The following is a 20,954-nucleotide window of genomic DNA, read 5'->3' on the forward strand; positions in this document are numbered from 1 at the left end:
TTTAATTTAATGCAAATTATATATGTGAATATATATATTCATATATATATTCATACACACACACACACACACACTTAGACAACGGGATAATAACCAGCAGACAATACATTTGAAATAACTAAAATTACATTGTAAATTTAAGATTAATTTATCTACTCTAAACTATAAATTACTGTTTTTTTAATTTACTAAGTTATAATATTATTTAGCTTATGTGAATAATAAAAATACTGGCATGATAGAAGAGTTGATCTACATATTTTTACCAGCAGAATATGAAGATTTGGCACAATACCAGCTAACCGAGTTTTGCATTCACTGATAAATTGGGTTGCCATAGCAAGCCCATAATCACTGAGTTTCTAAGCAACCTAAGACTCCGTAGACTTCCGATACGAAGGATTCCACCGATCTTTCATCATCCTTGAGCAAGAAATATGAAAACCTGTAGTACCATACTCAATGGAGGACTTCCTGATTACTCAGTAAATCCATGGTCCCTATAAAGTCTCCCCTGTATTGATAGCCATTTAATTAATAACATTTATACTAATATTCATAATAATATTCCAGTCTCTGTCTATGTTAAACATTTTCTTCAGTGCCCTATCTTCACAATGAGGCAAACAATTGCCTCCAGTGCTCCCTTTCAATTCACAAGGCTCAATTTCAAACTATTTAAGATAATCACAATGAAATACAGTTGAGGCATATAATACTGTTTGTCTCTATAGAACATTATATAGTGATGTAGGTCAAAATAAAATATCATTACTAGAAATGGTCATATGTCACTGTAAAATAATTTTGTCTGGAACCTGTAAATTTTACTTAATTCCAATACTTGACTTTCTATGCCTCCCATGATCATTCTATATAGATCATTATTATGGAGAAAAAAACATCATAAGAGTGACTTGCAAATTGAAAACTGGCTCTGCTTAATGGTTAATTTTTTAATGTTATTTCCTATATCCATTGCACCAAAGATGCCGGAACCCAAGTCAGGTTTACAATATCATGATGGAGTTTTCTAACCCGGCACTAACATAAAGTTGCAAAGTCACCTCTCAAGCAGGTCTCAACAGCCGCCTGTTGGCTAGAGCCATTCCAGGAACTCTAGCAGTAAAACCTGCCTGTGTCCTCTCCTGGTTACTGTTGACTATAAGAAGTATATTTGGGGGAGGGGGCTGGAGATAGATTCTTCTTGCTTCATGATTGGGAAAGACAACCACTCTGCCTTATAATCTTAATATAATAGAGTCCAAACCAAAAGTTACATAATGATATTTATTATAATTGCATATTCAGGTAAAAAGCAACCATCGACAAGTTAACTGTCTCCTGAGTATGTTCTTAAGAATAAAAAATAGCTGCACAATGAATTTTTCCTTTTAGTATGGTTTTCTACTAAGATATACTTGTATTTTTGCATGTATGTAAGTATATGTATGTTGGAGGGTATGGATAATTTCAAATAATCTTAATACCTTCTTACCACTTACTACTGTAGTTATTACTGACAAGACAATAGTAAAGTTACTACACCTGACCAATCCCTTCCGTTTTTCTTTTAGATACAAGTTCTCATCTCAAAGCTTGGGACAGAAGGACTGAATGTCTAAAATATCTCATACACTCCATTTCCCGAGAGAAGGAAAAATGCAAGTATAGCTTATGGACAAGAACAAAGCAAAAATCAGATCAAAGAGATTTTAGTATTGCAGACACTAGTCTTGAGTCATACATTGTTAGGTAAAATAAGTTTACAATGATTCCATAGGTGTAATTACCAGTTAGAAGTCCGATGAAAAAGCTCAAGGCCCCAGTGTTAATGCACCTTCAAAAGGCTGGTTGGAAGACAACAGGATAAACACTGATGACTGGTTGTGTTTGCCCCAAGTACTGGGTCAAATCACTGCTGTACATCAGTCAGTCCCACCTCCAAGTAGCCAAGAATGGCTATGGAATTTTGATTGGCACTCCAGTGAGGCAGTGGGATTTCTAAACCAAAGCAAACCCTGCAGGCAGTGTTTGCCAAGCTCTCCAGCTTGAAAGGAGTTGCTCTTCACCCTAGTTCGTTCTTTTAAAAAAAAAAAAAAAAAGGAAAGAAAGAAACAATTACTCTGTGACGTTTAAAAGAACACAGGAGCAGCTCCCTCTCCAGGGATAGCCCTACTTATTTTCTCATAGCAATTCCCCCGACTTTTTTATCCTGTGTCTTAGTTATAGGACTTTATAGTCCTAGGAGGAAACACATAGCAACATGCACATGGGCATTTAAGATAAGGAACAAAAGCATCAATGAATATTCTAGCTGTGGAAAGCTGGAGATCAGAGCAACATCAAGTGGGGCTTTGCAAAATGAACAAGTTCAGATTTACAATAGTTACAACATTCTTTAGCCATATAAGAGAACTAAAAATAGTAATATTTGGAGGGTACACTAATATTATGCAACTCATAAGAATTAAAAAAAAACATCAAAACAAAAATAGGGATACTCTAAAAACAAGTCAAGCCATTACAGTATATGCTAAATCAGACAAAAATGACTTTTCCTATATCATTTAAGGTGATACTGTTTTGGGGATTCATGTTAATGATTCATCCTCATACACACACATACTCAATGAGGATTTATGATGTGGCCACTATGTGCCCAGAACTCTACCACAAAGAGGAAGAAAGCATTATCTCTACTGTGAGGTTTTCTGTAATGTACTACAAATGCTTCCATATAAAACACAATGTGTGATTATTAAGTACTTTTAATCTACCTTCTCAATGTGGGCAGCTACCTTGTGAATATTCATTCAAGACCTGTCTACTTAGAATGTAACTGAAATCTATTAGTTCATTCTCCTTTATCTCCTAAAATCTAGAAAATTCCATAATAAATGTAACAATGGTGCTTTCATGGGTGAAATCAATGGTTTCAAACTCTTAATGAATTGGCTATAAATATTATTGGCTAACACCTTCCCCTTACCTCACAGGCTATAACAATCCACTAAGTGAAGTTGCCTAAGGCTCAGTTCATAAACGGCCCATTGTCTAGCCCTTGATTTCAGGGCATCCCTGGTTGCCTGACTCTGACTGGAAGGTTAGCTGAATTTCACGGTTAGAGTGTGAAGTGTGTGCCTCTGATTAATCCTCCATTTGAGAACTACTGGGACACCTAAAAGGATAGGTAATGGAGACTTCAAGGAGCATATGGAACAGTTGCTATTCAACTGCTTCAGTCAGAAGCCAGTCAGAGAGGGCTTTTGCTGTTCCCATTTTGGAGAGATCTATAATTCTCTTATTGTTATTTATTGTAGGTACCAGTATTTACTGAGAGAACCCAAGTGGCCAAACTGGCTTGAATAGTTTAGCAAAACATATTTTCCAGGAGCTCACATAGTAGAGATGAAGCTCACACATGGACCCAATTCCACACAAAGATTCTAAGTAGAAAACCACAAAGTCTCTTGGGCTCATAGGATGTCCACATTTATTCAGAAATAAATATTAGTTACTCTTAGTTCAAAGAACTTTTATCCATTTTTATGTATGATACATTTTTTTCTTCTTGTTCATGACCTTTATATTGCAGGAATTGAAGGAATCTTAGGAATCAGCAAGTCCTGATCATTTAACAGATGAAGTTTCAGAGATCTAGGTAGCTGGAAATTCTTGCTCTACATTGCCTTGATTGTGACTAAAGAAGAAAAACAAGTACCTCTTCTAGAATACGACTTTCTTTTTCTCCTTATGTTTCTATTTTTTTCCAGTGATACCCCTTTTAACAGACTTTTTTTCAGGTTGTGGACTGGTATTAGTTAAAGTATTGTTTTAATTTTTTATGTATACCATTTCTCTTCTTTGTTCTTCAGTAATGCTAGTAAATTTAATATTAAGTTCCTGAATAATTAGAATAATTTACACCTGTTTTTGATTCCCATTTATTGTACCCTGTTACTCAAATTGATTTTTTAACTATTCCGTTAAAATGCTCTTTTCACTTTTCAAATTTTGTTTTATTTTAAATATTTAAATCATTTAAATTAAATTATTACATGTAAAGATAAGAATATTTCTATTTAATGAATAAATTCTGTTTCTTCCCCTTCAAGTGGGACAACTTGAAAAGTTCTAGGAAAGGATAAGGGAGAGGACAAATATTTCTTAATATAACACCATTGGTCAGGTGTCATGTTAAAATTCTTCCCTGTGTCATTATTTAAGTAGATAAAAAATTCTATAATTAGTTATTGGTAGCCACATTTTCAAAGAGAATATAAATGACACAGGGGAAATTAGGTAAATGATAAGATTTCCAGAGTTAGTTTGAAGTAGGTGATTCTAAATTTATGTATCCAGGTGACAAGCAGTATCAAAGCTCAGTTGGTGACATAAGCGTACACGGTTAAGTACAAGCATTTTCTTGCCCACATCAAACCCTTACCTTTTGCCTATATAAATCTCCCAGCAGATGTATTTTGCTCTGCTACTTTGATGTTTTAGAATTATTTCCATTACTTTAATATACAGATTATAGTTGAAACAACACATTTATCCACACACTTATTTCATACACTATTCCTGGATACTGACTATTTTTCTAGGTCCACAGATGATGAAAATCAATAAAATAAAACCCTAACTTTATTGAGTGATGGTCAGACAGCCATATAGAAAAAATATTGTAAAATAGCAAAATAGGCAGTACAATGGAAGGTTTATGGTACAGCAGAAGACCTACAGAGAGGGGAGAGTTTAGGAGCGATGATAAGATTCACAGATGAATGAACCGATATTCTAGCTCTTTCACCGAGAATAAGTTTGAGATCAATTTCCATGTGTTTCCCAACAACAGAGAAGGGTAACAGTAGAGGATAGTGCTCTATCTTTAGAAAGATAGCAATTTGTACCAGAAGCCAGTGACTTCAAGGAAGAAAGTATAAGGAGTTTCTGAAGCAATGTCAGAATAAATAAGGTGAGAAAAAATTCATTACAAATTAGTTGAGTGCCTGCTATATTCAGGAAATGTTAGGGGGGAAAAAATATATATATATATACTATATATTGTTATATATAGTGTATATATATATATATAGTTTTACATTAGAACTTAATAGCCATTCATATTAAACTGCCAAAAGTTATAACTTTGCTTGCACAAAGAAACAGAAGTGAGAACTAAAACTTCTGCTTTAAAGCACAAAAATTTTACTTAAAGCTGAAAAAAGAGGAAAAACATGCTGAATGAATTTTACAAGTGTCTTTGTTTTGTTATTTGGTAATTTATAGATAAATGTTCATTTAAATTTAGAAAATGAGAGAATATATATTGATTATTATAAAACCATATCAACTTATTTGAAAATAATGAAGATAAAGGATGTATACGTAATTTGGAAGCACTTTAATAACTTTTAAATCTAAAAGTTTAGTTAGACTCAATATATCAAAAGATAAATGTTTATGACAGTTACAGATGTCTTTGCTGCATTAAGTAATAAAAATTTTAATAACATCTTAGTATATTTGTACGTCTCTATGGATCCTATCATCTTACCCTAAGGAGTTAGAAAAGGCAAACATTTACATTCAGGCTTAAGGAAACAAGAAACCTGACATTGTATAAATGCTCATTCACAATAATATGGAAACCTAAGTAATATATTCTATGTTTAAAAAAATTAAATGCAGGGGGAAATTTATTTCCATTTGAAAGTCCAGAGGAAAAATATTTTTTAATAAATTTCTTTGTTCTTTTATTTTTCACCATAAAACATTATTAAATGTGGCAAGCATGTATTGTAGCACTGTCATGGAAGTCAGCTTTTAATAAGTACTGATTTTCCTCTACTCTCCTTTATTCCGCTTACTTTAAAAGTCTTTTGACAATTCCAGATCACCCTTTTATAAATCTACCCTACAGGTGCCACCAAAGGATACTGATTTCTAGTCATATTCATTCCCAAGCTCTACTAACCTTAGCCGATGCAGAGACAGCTTGACCACAGCCGACTCTGTGTGTAAACCTTGCTCTGGCTACTGTCAGACAGTTTGTCCTGGAGTTTTTCCTCCCACTTCTCTATTGCTCAACTGGATTAGGTAATAAGAACCAGAGTCCTGCTCTCCTCTGTCAAATACATAACTTTCAAAGTCCCTGGGGGCAGGGACTAGACTTCTCTTCGCCTGAACTTAACTGACCTTCAACACTGAAACCCACAAATAAATGTTCAGATATATACACAACCTCCCACAATGAGACACCAAGGCAAATAATTATTCTTAATCTAATTGTAAATACCACTTAAACGGTTATCTTGTGATGCTTCCTCTTTTAGGCTAAGTACAACCAAAGCTATTTCTGGGGAGTATTTTCAAAATTCATTGTGTTTATCTCCAGAATCCCATTGAAGGGCAAGGGCCATGGTCTTGTTATCTGTTGACTGACTCTGAAAATAGTCACATCACCATTTTTATTCCTTGTAATATCACCAAGTATTTAACTCATGAAATGATCATCTTATCAAAAGTGAATTTTTTTGAAAACCCCAAACCGTGCCATGTTATAAAAATGGCTAACACTGAGAGTCCTTACTACAGGCCAGACGTCATTCTAAGAATTTTATGTGGATTATTTAAATTAATCTTCATAACAACCATTTGAGGTAAGTAGTATTGTTTTCCTAATATTACAAGTGACAAAAGTAGCAAAGCACTGAGAGGCCAAAGGACTGAGAGGTTAAGTAAATTATTCAAGGCCAGAGCGCTGAGCTTCGGTTGAATCAATTGCGATGCTTTTGTCTACAAGTAACAGAACACTCCAACAAAATCAGTGTGATATATTGGGTAATGCATGTCTACTTACCAAACAATAAATATTAAGAAATAAGTATCAGCTTCTAAAATGCTAGCTTTTCTCCAAAGTAGCCATTTAAAAATTTTGGGCTGTCTCGATAACACAATTATTTGATCAAAATTGCATATGTGTGTGTCTGTATATGTAATCAACTCAAAATAAAGGCCATAGAAATGCTACAAGATCTCCTATCACCTAGAAGGGTATATTGCTTTAATGGGAGAAAATGTTACATGTTAAGGCTGCAAAATCAAATCAAAGTTCAAAATAAAAATCAAGTGCAAGTTTCCATCATTCCAGGAAACATAACTGTCCACCCTGACAAAGGGAATATGAAATATAAAATTAACTAACCTAGAACAACTAATCTCAAAAGAAAGATCACAGTTGGAAACTTTGGGAATGGCTGACCATTACTGAAATGGAAATGAATGTCACAGTCTCAAACTCAGGAATGAAGAAATGAAATTTTATTTTTCTAAATTTCATTTTTACCCCAAGCCTCCATTCTGTCTGATCCAGCATATTTCACATATTTAAAGAAAATATCTAATTTTTTGTACTCCTCAGTCATTTCAGATTAAAACTCAATTATATTTTTTTCCAAACATGCGTTACATTCAAAGAGGAGATAAGAACACAGAGCGATCTCTCTCAAGACTCGGACAATGGCTTTCCCTTCCCTTCTCCTGACCGTGATCACTTTGCAGATGATGGCTCTCTTTTTCTTAGATCACTTTCACCAAGTTTTGGGCCTTGAGCACAAATTTAGAGTCCCAGGGGCTCCATCAATCTGCTTCTAAACGTAGCTGCCTACACCCCACACACAGCCCATAATACTCTACTGCTCTGCTGTCATGATTGGTGCAATGTTTTCCCAGGCTTGTTCTCCCCTAGCAGTATCGCTGCTCTGAGATCCTCATACTTTTCCTCTGGGGTGGAAGGACAGGAAGCTTGCCTTCAGGAATGAGTCTGCCACAGGTCAGATCATGGAGCTCTCTGGGATTCATTTGCATCTAGGCTCCTATGTTCCCACTTCTATCCAAGCTTATGGCCTTTTTATCTATTTTGGGATTATGCTGAGGACAATTGTTTTGGGCTGATTCATAGCTGCTTTCCAAATCTTTAGTAACATAACGTCAATTTCTTTTTCCGATGAAGTCCTTCCTCAATTTGCAGCTTCCTATCTTGCAGACCGAAGACAGAAGGAAAAGGGTGAGAGGGACAAAACCACATGGATTAATACCTCACAGTCTCCTTCTATCATATTACAAACACTATAAATTGTGTGCAACAAACACGTGACAGAAGTCTAGCTGGCAGATTAATGGGGACAGAAATCCTAAGAATATGTTCACAGAACTCTTAGATACTTAATCTTCCCTAGATTAATTAAATATAAGTAAGTAGAAGAAAATAGGATTCTCAGCAAATAAAATTAGGTACTTAACATAAAGGACTTATCGGTGTAACTGGTATGGTTGAAAAAAAAAATGTGAAAAACCTAAGTCTGGTATGATATGAAGGTTCATATCTACAGGTACAAGGAAGTACCTCTAAACTCACTTATAGGAGACTCAAATGATGGAGCATAATCTGGCCAAAATATTGAAGAAGGGAATGCAAATAATTTGAAGGTTCAAAGTCATGACCAAGACCTCTAGTTAAACATGGCAGATTGAATACATTTTTTTTTTTGGCATCTGAAATTTCACTGAAATTAATGTAATAGAATTTCTAAAAATTTGGGACACACGTGTTCTGGCCACAGATTTAAATGAGGGAGGACAGAAAACAAGTCAATATTTAGGAAGCAAATGGACTTATGATAATTCCTCAGCAGATCACAAAGTGTCAGATTCTAAACATACAAGCCTAGAGCAAAAAGACAATGAGAAGCAAAAAGAATCTTGTATATAATCCTAGATAGGACCATGAACTAGCAGCATGGAGGGAGGGCATGAACTGGATAGGGAAATCAGGGTCTAACTTGGTTGAATACCTTTAAAAGACTCAAACCTTAGATCTTCTCTCTACATATGCTGCATAGCCTGCCCGTTCCTTCTTCACCTGTCAAAGGTGGGGTGTTGACGGCCCAGCTGGGTGAATGAGCTAGATCCAAGTGGAAATAAGTTTACCTAAAAATGCACATATAAATATCTTCTCCATTACTACTTTGAGAACTCTACCAAGCAAGAAGGTATGGGATTTCTTTCTGAGTGGACTGACTGGAGCAAGAGAAAAGATTTCTCCATGAAATTACTTTTTCATGGAAGTGGGGTAATAAAGAAGGACAATGAAATGGTCAGGACCTTATCTGACCATTCTAGAGCAGTGATGTCCAATAGAAGTACAACATAAGCCTCATGTTAGACATATATGTGAAATGTCCAGTAGCCACACTAAAAGCATAAACAAGTAATTGATATTAAATTTATTTTTATAATTAATTTCTTTTTTTAAGTTTTATTTGTTTATTTTTAGAGAGAAGGGACAGAAGAGAGAAAGAGAGGGAGAAAAACATCAATGTGTGGTTGCCTCTTGCCTGCCTCCTCCTGGGGATCTGGCCTGCAACCTAGGCATGTGCCCTGACTGGGAATTGAACCAGCGACCCTTTGGTTTGCAGGCCAGCACTCAATCCACTGAGGCACACCAGCCAGGGATGATATTAAATTTAATATTACATATCCTTTAGTCCAGTATCATAAAAACTATCATTTCAATCAATATAAAATTATTAATAAGATATTTTACTTTTTTGGTATAAAGTCTTAGAAATCTGGTTTTTATTTCACATTTAAAGCTCATCTCAATTTGGACTTAGTTCATTTCAAGTTCTCAGTAGCAACCTGTGGCCAGTGGCTCCATATTGGACAGTACAGCTTCAGAATGAGATTTTATTTGTTGGCCACAGTATTAAATAAATGGGCAATCACCAGACATTTCAGGAACACTTCTAACATGTAAGACAAAATTTAGAAACAAATAAGCAAAAAATAAGAATGCATATAAGGAAAGGGAATAAAAATACACTAAATATTTTTGTGATTAATGTTCTCTGACGACTAAGAGAAGATATTGCATTCATAAACCTAGGGAAACAGAACCCCATGAAATTTTTAAAATGTGAAAACAGTGATTGTAGAAGTAACACAGTCAGCAGAAGGGTTGGGTGGGCTGTCAGTAGTAGCGTCACAGCACAGGGTTGCCGGGAGAGCAACACGAGGTTCTTAGAATAGATCCAACATCCATGTGATGGGATTTGCATAGAACACAGTACAAACAAGAACAAAATGGAGAAGTAAAAATAGAGTGCATGAATATTTTCTAGAATTGAGGGATATAAGTTGCCAGAGTTCAAGATGCCACCCAGCTATACAGCACAATGAATTACAAAGGCCACAGGCCATGGCCTACCTGCCTGTCTTTAGAAAGTCAGAGAGTATCAAGAGTAAACAGAAAATCTTAAAAGTCTCTGATTGGCTTGTGAGAAAGTCTCATACAAATCAGAAAATAAAAAGAAAAAACAAACTTTGATAGCAACACGGGGAATTTAGAAAATCAAATGAGCAATCTTTTCAAATATCCAAGGGAAATTGATTTCCAACTGTTATTCTATGTACAAAAAAGCTTTTAAGAATGAGGATAAAGACATTTTAATATATACAAGTTCCCAAATTTTACTTCTATTTTACCCTTTCTTAGGGAGCTCAAGGAAGTCTCAGAATACAAACTCCAGTAAAACAAGGAAGTAAACCAGGAAGTCAGAGCACAGAGAATTGAGGACATAGCTGATCTGATAACTAAAGGGAATTTCCAGGAAGAAGTTGGAAGGAAGTTTCAGGGTAACAAACACGCTGTGGACCTAGGAAACAAACCACTTAGTACTGGATCAGGAGGACAGAGGACTTAAGGATGCAATTGTCACCACCAGGAAAAAAAATAAATTTTACCAGAAACAAAGCATTCATTATGTACTTCTTGGCCCTGCTGTTCAGAAAAATTTTAAGAATAATGTAAACACTCAATAATATCAAAAAAATAATTATGTTGATTAAGTTGGGAGAAGAAAAGCATTGTGGAGATAGTAGGTAAAATGGGTGAAGTGGTATTGCTGTGAAACCAGATGCTTTCTCCCACAAGAAGAAATAAAAGGCTATTGTGTAAAATAAAACAATTAAAAAAAATCAAGGAATAGCACTATAAGCATGTTATCTTAAATTTGTTCAAAGTGGTTTTTCCTTGACATGGGAATTTGTTGAAAAGAATTCCCCTTACATGGGAATGGGGGAAGGTGGGAATATTAAGGCAATTATCTTTAAATTTTCTTTAAACTTTAAGACACTATTTGACTTTTTTAAATAACCCTTGATGACCTTCCCCCTTTTTCCCCATTATCCCCTCCAATCTCCCCTCTGGTTACTGCCAGCTTGTTCTTTATTTCAAGATCTCTGGTTATATTTTGCTCGCTTGTTTGTTGTGTTGATTATATTGTTATAGGTGAGATCATATGGTATTTGTCTTTTACTGCCTGGCTTATTTCACTTAGCATAATGCTCTCCGGTTCCATCCATGCTGTTACAAAGGGTAGGAGCCCCTGCTTTCTTTCTGCTGCACAGTATTCCACTGTGTAAATGTATCATAGGCTTTTTCATATTCAAATACATTTTAAAACAAGATTTTATTTGTATTTAGCTCTGCTCAATAATTGCTTATCAATCCTTTACTTTTTCTCCCTATTTTGTGACTTTCACCTTTATTCATAATTTTGCTGAAATGTCTTCATTTTCTAAAGCATTTCCCTAGAAATCTATCTTCTCAGAATACAACTTTGTTTTCAACTTTTCTGAAAATATGGAGGCCATCTACTCTATAATCTCAAAATCTCTACATAAATATAATGCTTGCTTTACCGATCCACTGTAATCCCTCACCTGCAAATCCTCAGCTCTTATGAAGATATTTTCACGCATGGATAGTTGTTCAAATTAATGTTTCCGGGAGAAGATGGGTACTAGAAATTTCCGGAACTGCCATTTTGCTGACATAATTCCTATCTAGTCTAAACATTTTATTGAAGTCTTTATAAACAGTTGTTACATAATTCTGTACATCAGAAAATCAGCCCACAAACATTTACATCTTTTTTGGTAATTTGACTGAGATATCATAGTCAGTTGATTGCCAGCTCCCGTTCATCTTCACTGCAAATCTAGAACACACTCTCCTGTTAAAATTATCTTCATCAATATTTTTAAAAACATACATGGGGAACTTTAGTGTAATAGTATTTATAAGAGAAAGGAAATAGATTCAAATAATAGATGATCGAGTAAACTTAGATTGGAAGATGATAGATTATCTGCTACAACTTCCCATTTTAGCTAAGAAGCAGAGATGACATTAAAAGTTCTTATTGTCACAGGTAGTAAGAGAACAGGGACAAAATTCATGTCTCCTCATTCTGAAATCTGAGAGGGATTTTAAACATCAGTTAATCGAAATAATTTAATTTTTAGATGAGGAAGCAGAGTTCCAAATTGTTCATATACAGTTTGGCTTTGTGCAATACTAAATACTAAAGCTGACAAGCTTAGGGGAAGGCTTCGGGGCGTGCCTTACAAACCCAGAGACCAGTCACCACACTGGGAGGTCTGAATATAAAAATTCCCAACTAAAAGTGGGCCATGGTGGGTCGTCAAGTCTTAGGCCTGTCCTTGCCTCGGCAAAGGTCAACCGTTCACTTTGAAATTGTATATTACCTTTGTGCATCTAAGATAACATACCTTTGAAATATCAGAGTAATCTTTTCCAGAGCACAAGGCCACATTGCTATCTTCTTGCCACAAAACATCTCTGTGTGCTATGAATGGTCAATAGCAACTGTCCACTACCCACCAACCTAAAAGAAGTATGTGCCCCTCAGTTTTGTTTTTCTATCCAACCTCAGGGATTCCCTCACTCTGCTTTCTCCCGTCTCCATAAACTACCATCAGTGAATTTCATGTAACTCTCCTTACGGCTCCTCCTTAGATTCTAATGTATAAAATAAGATACAAAACTACCATTCTTTATTTTTTATAAGATAAAGTTTATTTGGAAAGTCACAGAGGTAGGAAAAGTGAGCCAGCTAGACATAGGCTCAGGAAACACATTACACAGAGAAGAAAATGGGCCCTTTGGAGCTTAAGAAAGGTAAAGGTAATATGCCTGGGGGAGTAAAAGAGGGGAGGGGGAGGTGCAGGTTTGCTGTGATACCAAGCTGACATTCTTTTGAGCATTTTGTTGAGATTTTGCTTCATAGCAATCATCAATTTGGCTCAAATCAACTCTTATAAGACTTTTTCTCTGGCCGGTCATTCTTTTGTCAACAGTTTTAAAATCTTAACCATAAGCTAATTTGCACCCATTTTATAGATGGGGAAACAGACATAGAACGGTTAATAATTTATTCAAGGTCACAAAACTAATATGTAGCCCTTAAATTCAAATCTATCTAATGCTATATAGCCTATAATTTCTACATTTGGGAACTCCTATCAGGAAAACACAGTTTTCATGAAGCTTACTCTCTAAGGTTTTTTTGGGGGGGAAGCAGTAGAAATTATAAAGAGAAGTAAAGACAATTCTAAGCTTTGGGCTAGAAGGGAGAAAAGATGTTCAGAAACTCGTTTATTCATTTAAACACTCACTAACCATTGACTATATCCAGACTTTGAGCTTGGCACTAGGATAACAAGGTGAATGAAATACAGTCTTTAATAAGTTTTGGTTTTATTAAGAGAAGACAGACTGTAAGATAATGCAAGGGCTTCAGTGGATAAATAGACACTTTCTAATCAAACAAGTGGGAAGATGTTCATACAACCAGAAAAATAGCAGGCATAAAAGCAGCAGCAGGAAGAAATAATGAATTTGGAAAATCACAAAAATTATTTTTAGGAAAGTAGCAAAGAGAGAGGGGAATTGCTAGAGACCAGATTTTGACGCCCCTTGCATGATATTCTAAAAAGTTTAAATGTATTCTATAAGCACAATAGAATCATTAAGTAATTTAAGTAGAGGAAGTGGTGGGGTATGAGTTTTCACTTTTAAAGGGTCATTTTAAAAGCAGTAAATTGGGATGAAAGTCAACATAGAAGACTAATAAAATACTACTGGAAAGACATAAGGTTTTGTCCCAAAACTTATATTTTGTCAAATGAAGAAAAGGTAGCTCATTCTGGACAGAGCTCTGATTAGAGTTTATGGCGGCGGTCTTGGACAAGAGGCTATGAAACTGAGAAGTGAGCCCTAGACTCATTCTCATGGGTGGGAGAAACACTCTTGCTAAACTTTTTTGATGGCACTCTGGAACATAACAACAGGAGTAGAAAAAAGAAAAGTAATGAAAACTGAATAAGAACAGAAGCAACAGTCCCAGTAAAAGCAGAGATAAAACACGAAAGGCCAAAGGAAAAGATGGGGGGCGCTTAGCCCTTCTTTTATATTGGCTCTGGTTGAAGTGACAACTCGAGCATAAAGGTAACGAGTAGCAGAGCAGTCAGCAAGGGCACTCACAGACTGCAGGTGCTATTGGGAAGTATTGAACCTCCTAATTTCTCATTCTCCCCACTTCTCATTCCAAGCTCGGGTCTGACTTCCCAGGCAGTGCAGAATCAGGGCACTTCCATGTCACGGGGTTGGAGGAAAATGAAGGGGGAAGGAGAAGCAACAAGACAGGACTCTGGTGCAACGGTCCCATAAGTGACTGGTTATCAGATTTGTTGGGCTGGCCAAGAAGTTCATTTCGCTTTTTTTCATAACATGGCTCTGGTAGCACTTAAGTCTTTAACTTCATTTGAAACAATTTTGTTAGATTGTGTTGTGATAGTTGTCAAATCAGCATGCATTAAAAAACACATAAAATTAGTGAATTTTTGTGTAGCCATTTTAATATTGAAGATAGAATAAACTACACAACATTTTTGGCACATTATGCTTTATTGTTTCAAGAAAGGTAAAATTGCAACTGAAACTGTGACTGCTCGAACGTGTCAAAAGTGGTCTGCAAAGTTTCATGCTGGAGAGGTCCGGCAGGATGATCATGATGCATGGCCGGGTAGACCAGTTGGAGTTGACAGCAGTCAAATTGAGACATTGAGAACAATCAATGTTATACCACGTGGGAGATAGAGGACATATTCAAAATACCCAAATCACTAAAGTTATTGGTAAAAATGAAAAATATGTCTTATTTTACAGAAAAAACTAAATGGACTTCTTGGCCAACCCAATACTTAGTCACTGGATTAAGTAATTGGATTTGGCTAAAGAATGACCTTTTCAGGAAGAAGCAATGAAAAAAATGACTATATGAACCTGCCTTTTGGTGAACGTATTTATAATTTATCTTGTTCAGCCAGCTAGTGTAAAAAACATAAATGTATTATGACAGTTTCAAGAGATATAGAACAAAGAAAGAAAGAGAATCTAAGCCTAAAGCCAGCAGAAAACAAGGAGACTCCCCAAGAAATAATCTGGGTAGTTTTTGTAATTAAAAACAATCACCACTGAGAAGCCTTTACAGTTTATATGCTCTGGCAAAACATGGAATAGATGTAAGCAAAAAAAAAAAAGAGAGAGAGAGAGAGAGAGTGAGCGAGAGAGAGAGAGAATGAGAGAAAGCTGCTCTTTTATCCTAGCATAAATCATAAAACAACTGTTTTAAAAATTTATGTGATTGTAAAGACTTCTCAGAAACACACAAGTATAGGAAATATTTCAGGTAAGAAAACTGATTGACCATAATCCTTTTCTATTTCTATCACACATAGGTGCCTGCTGCTAAACTGGGCACCCAAAGTACTCTTTTTGCCATCACAAACAGTGGTAATGAATGCTCATCTGTAGCAAACTTTCACACAGTCATGGTAAAGAATATACCAAACATCATAACCAAAAGTATATTATGCAAATTTGACCCTAAATAAAGTGAAGAATGAACTCCAAGAATGCTAGCTTCCCAAGTAACTAATGGTTATTTTAATATTATTCACATTATTCTCCTGTTATTACTGTTAACAAGGAATTAAGTCAGTTATCAGGATTATACTATAATCTAACTCTTGAATCATTCAGATTGAAAGATCCAAAGTGCTGCCTTTGTCTCTAAAGACTTGAATGAAACCACAGCCATGGTACCTATCTGTAATGTAAAAAGATTTAAGCCCTCTTGTTCAATTAAAAGTTAAAATGTTTAACTGAAATTTAACTTGTCTGTTTCAGTTTCTTCTTCAGTAAATTACTGTTCTTAGCTCATATAAAACAAAACTATGTGTTTTTCTAGAAAATAGGAAAGATAAAACATGATCGCGCAAAAGGGTAAGCCTTAAGGGGAAAGTAAAAAATGACTGTCTTTTTTAAGATCATATCTTCAAGAGTAAGTAACTAAAGGGCAAACTCTACGAAGTTCAGCCAAAATAACTTCTCCTTATTAGCAAGATAATATGATCAAACAGAGGTGGTAAACAATAACTCTCTCTTTTGCCCTGGTTGGTGTGGTTCAGTGGATTGAGTTCCGGCCTGCAAACCAAAGGGTTGCAGGTTCGATTCCCAGTCAGGGCACATGCTTGGGTTGCAAACTAGGTCCCCAGTAGGGGGTGCATGAGAGGCAATCACACATTGATGCTTCTTTCCCTCTCTTTCTCCCTCCCCTTTTCTCTAAAAATAAATAAATAATTTTAAACATCATTCTCTCTTTTATATTGCCTTCATTATATTTTAAGACCAAACAAAGAAACTCAATAATAGAGAAACTTAAACTTACATATGGAACTGAAACCTCGGATTTATTATGCAGCTCTTGTTTAAAAAGCGTTTATGTATAAAGCAAAGAAAGTGGCATATATAACAACATTCAAAGTGTCTGAAATATTACATTATGGAAAGATTTTTTTCTATGTATGATTTACCAAGTCAAGCTTAATTTATGGTTTTATCTCTTTTCCTTTACAGACTTTTAACAAGTTATAAAGTGAATTGTAAGCTTGGGACATATGTTAATATTTGGTCATTTTAAATTCATACAGTAATGAAATATTAAATGTTATTCAATCATGAACTTGAATCACTTACTAGATCTTGTTTTCTTTAAATGAAGTTTATGATAATGGTAGTCTATTACCAAAGGTGAGATTATCCCATTTATCCCCTATATCTAGGAAGCATTGAGAATATCTAAGTAACAAGTTTGGCATATATATTTTTTACTATATTTATATAACTTCAACTTAGATGCATATATCCAGAAACATGTTGATTTATAATAATTCTCAATTAAAAGAATCTTGATAATCTCTCATCAGAGATTATTAAGATCTTTATGTAATAAGTAGAAAAGCCCTTAATTCACATATTACTTTCACTAAGTAAAATTAAAATTTTATTCTATATATTTCGTATCTACCAATAGTATATATTTCTTCATTTATATAATAAATTAGTTTTTGTGGCATAAGGGCACAAAAGCTAATTAAATCCCTAAACAATTTGTGTGCTTTTAGTTATTATACACAGATTAATCTCCTCTTGTGTTTCTTATTGATCATCAAATTGCTAGCATAAGAGGAATGAGATTTTGTGTTAATCAGCATACCATAGGTTTTGAGGAAAAAGTTACAAAGAAATCTATTACAATCTTACCATCCAAGTAGTGGAAAATGGATTTCATAAAAGTAGGCTTAATTACTGAAATAACTTTTATTTTTCCCATGAGAAAGAAAACAGCCCCTGACATTCAGGTCTTGACCCGGTGCTATCTGCTAGGCTTATTGTTGCAGAAACAGGCCTGGCAGTCACGGCCAGGCCTTGGTTTCCTCTCGGTGAGTATAAACAATTTCACAGAGCATCAGCACTACACAAGGCCACACGATCGTGATGGATCAAGACAAAAACACCATGCTCTGTAATCCCGTTTGAACACAAATTATGAACAAATTGTCTAAGCCAACAGTTCCACCCATTTTTGGTTATTCTCATGCACACCCATTCTTTAAGAGCTACTGTTCTAAATCTAGTGCAGTTTAAACAGCTGCTAAACCTGAGCTGTGCTATGAGATAAAACTTCCCATTCTCCAGTTTCCAGCATTCACTTACCAGTCTCCGTTTTCCAAAAGCAAGAAGGCTTTAAAGCTAGACTAGACTCTGAGTTTGGCTCATCTATCCTAGTGCATGTCCTTCCCTAATCTTATCTTGTCCTCAACCCTTTGCCTACATAGCAAGCACCTGCTGGGCGGTCATGCCAGCAACTTGATGCAACGTCTGTTTGGCTCCCTTCACCACCAGATCACAACCCAGAAGACATGCAAATTCTTGCTACAGTCTTTTTACTCTTTCTAACACTGGCTCGTTTCCCCGACCAAACTCTTTCTCATTCTTGAATTTTTCAGATTACTTTTGAAGCTACTTTTAAAAAATCATATTCATAGTTTGAATTATTCACTTTGTTTTGTGTATTTATGCTTGCTTTTATTTCTCAATAGCACTGGCAAATGTTTCATTAATCTGTAGCCCTTGCAAAAGTAAAATTAAATAAATTCCTTAAGCATTCTTAGTCTGAAATTTTAATTGGGATGAAATGACAGAATCAATAAAATGAGACCCTGATACCTCCCTTGAAGTGGCTCACAGCTCAGCTAGGAAGATAGATTCATACGTTATAAAACATTGGGACATCTTCACTAAAGTGAGCAGCGTGAATGCTGCGTTAGGGAAGGAGGTGGAAGGGCAGCTGGGGGAGGAAGTAATCGCTTACTTGAGAGTTATAAACATCCCCATTTTAGAGGAAAAGCTTTCAGGTTTTCACTATTGAGTATGATATTACCTGAGTGTCATAAATAGCTTTTATTATGTTGAGGTACTTTCCTTCTATAAATATTCAATTGTGTTTTAATAATAAATGGATATTGTGTCTTATTAAATGCTTTTTTCTGCATCTGTTGATAAGGTCATATAATTTTTATGCCTTTGTTTTGTTCATGCGGTGTATTAAATTGATCTATTTACATATGTTGAGCCATCCTTGTGCCTCTGGAATGAATCCCATGTGATCATGTTGCATTTTTTAATTTTTCTTTTTGATTTGCTAGCATTTTTTTAGAATTGTTACATCCATATTCATCAGAAATATTGGTCTGTAGTTTTCTTTTTTGTGTTATCCTTGCCAGCTTTTGGTATCATGCTTATGTTGGCCTCATAAAATGTGATAGGAAGTATTGCCTGTTCTTCAGTTTTTTGGAAGAGTTTGGGAAGGATAGGTATCAAATCTTCTTTGAATGTCTGTTAGAATTCAGAGTGAAGCCATCTGGCCCTGGATTTTTATTTTTAGGGAGGTTTTTGATGCTTGTCTCAATTTCCTCACCATTGATCGGTCTGTTTAGGTTTTCTTTTCCTTTTGTTTTTTGGCAACTCCTTAATCTCTTACCAAAATGACATTTATTTGTATTTCTTACAGAAACGGTAAGTGGTAGGTAATTGACGGCTCTAGGTGATTTGTCCAGACGTGAGAGAAGGTGTTATCAGTAAATGCCTTTTTGAAGCGTCTTCTGTTACCATTTTAAGATAGGCCTGCTCAGCAAAATCCAATACTACTCCTTCAGTTACTTTATAAATATAGATTCTCCAATCTTTCATGATTCATATATTTCTAGGAATTTATCCATTTCTTCTAGGTTATTGAATTTGGTGGCATATGGTCTTTCATACTATTCTAGAATGATCCTTTGTGTTTCTGTGATGTGTGTGTGGCAACTTCTCTTTCATTTCTGATTTTGTTTATATGAACATTTTCTCTTTTTTCCTTAGTGAGTCTAACCAGGGGCTTGTCGATTTCATTAACCTTTTCAAAGAACCATCTCTGAGCTGTATTAATTGTTTGCATACAATGCAATACTCAGAACACGTATCATAGAAATACATACTTGAAACCTATATAATATTATTAACCAATGTAACCCCAATAAATTTGAATTTTAAAAAGTTTTTTAAAATACAGGTCTGGGTAAAGTGAACAAAGGCATTCACCCAAAATACAATTCCATATGAAAACATACAACTTGGGAAATACAGGTATTTTGGTAAGGCTTTGGTACAGTGTATGAGTGTCGGAAAGACAAGACAGGGTACCGAAGAGGCAGGCACAAATGACATGGTAAAGACCTAATATGATGCATAGTGTATGAGGTTTGTCCTTTAATGCCTAGAAATTCTTTTTAAGAATGCATCTTGAAATCAATATAGAGATACTCAAAGGTGTTTAAGGAAGGAGTACATTATAAAATTTGGGTTTAGGAAGATGTCTCTGGCATAATGTGGAGAATGTATTGGAGGAAAGGCCAGGGGAAATCTTTTGAAATAATCTAAGCAAGAAAATACATGGTCTGAATTAAGGCAGTGGCTGGGGAAGAAGAAGTTGGGAAAGATTTCAGAAATGTGTAGACTTAAGGGGAGAGATCATTTAGAAGGTAGTGTGAACAGCTTAGTCTCAGCAAGTAACTAGCTAGGCAGTGAGAAATACAAATCAGGAATGTATCCTAGCTTTCAGACTGGAGTGACAAGATAAAAGAATGGAGAGTGACACAGTAGCACTAGATTTGGGAGTGGGGTGGGTTAGTTCTAGCTGGCATTTTCACTAATGAGTGGCAACAGCCTGAACTAGTTTCTTAATCTATCTGAGTCTGTTCACACATTCTTAAAACGAGAATAATACTACCCACATTAAATTTATTATGATGATTAAATAATAATAGGCAACCCTTTTTTAGTTCTTATTATGTGGAGGGCACTTGTATAGTTTATATATAGTGACTTGCTTATTTTGAATAATTACTCTATGAAGTGGATACTTTTTTATTATCTCTATTTTATAGATGAGGAAGCACAGGAACAGAGAGGTTAACTAACTTGCCCAAGGTCACAGACCTGGGAAGTAACAGATCCAAGTTTCAAATCTATCAAGACTGGCTACAGGTATGTGCTTAACTCATAAACTCATAGACACAGATAACAGCGTGGGGATGACCAGCGGGAAAGGAGGTGGAGGATGGATGGAGGTGTG

General features: G+C 35.3%; 1 protein-coding gene across 6 annotated transcripts in view; it reads right to left on the bottom strand.

The window, feature by feature from the left end:
• CD36 (CD36 molecule (CD36 blood group)) overlaps positions 1-20,954 on the bottom strand; it is a 79,557-nt gene that overhangs the window by 52,244 nt on the left and 6,359 nt on the right. For 2 of the 6 annotated variants that reach the window (XM_024559037.3, XM_053926051.1), the window contains exons 1-2: positions 5,984-6,136; positions 1,794-2,083 (exon numbers count right to left, since the gene is read on the bottom strand). The exons of 2 other annotated variants lie outside the window; for them this stretch is intronic. The gene's annotated coding sequence lies outside the window, so the exon portion shown is untranslated. Of the gene's footprint in view, positions 1-1,793; positions 2,084-5,983; positions 6,137-17,995; positions 18,018-20,954 lie in introns of those variants that run through there. 2 more of the 6 variants (XM_045194100.3, XM_045194087.3) reach the window with 2 other exon arrangements.

This window comes from Desmodus rotundus, chromosome 6, assembly GCF_022682495.2.
Source record: "Desmodus rotundus isolate HL8 chromosome 6, HLdesRot8A.1, whole genome shotgun sequence".
Classification (NCBI taxonomy): Eukaryota; Metazoa; Chordata; class Mammalia; order Chiroptera; family Phyllostomidae; genus Desmodus; species Desmodus rotundus.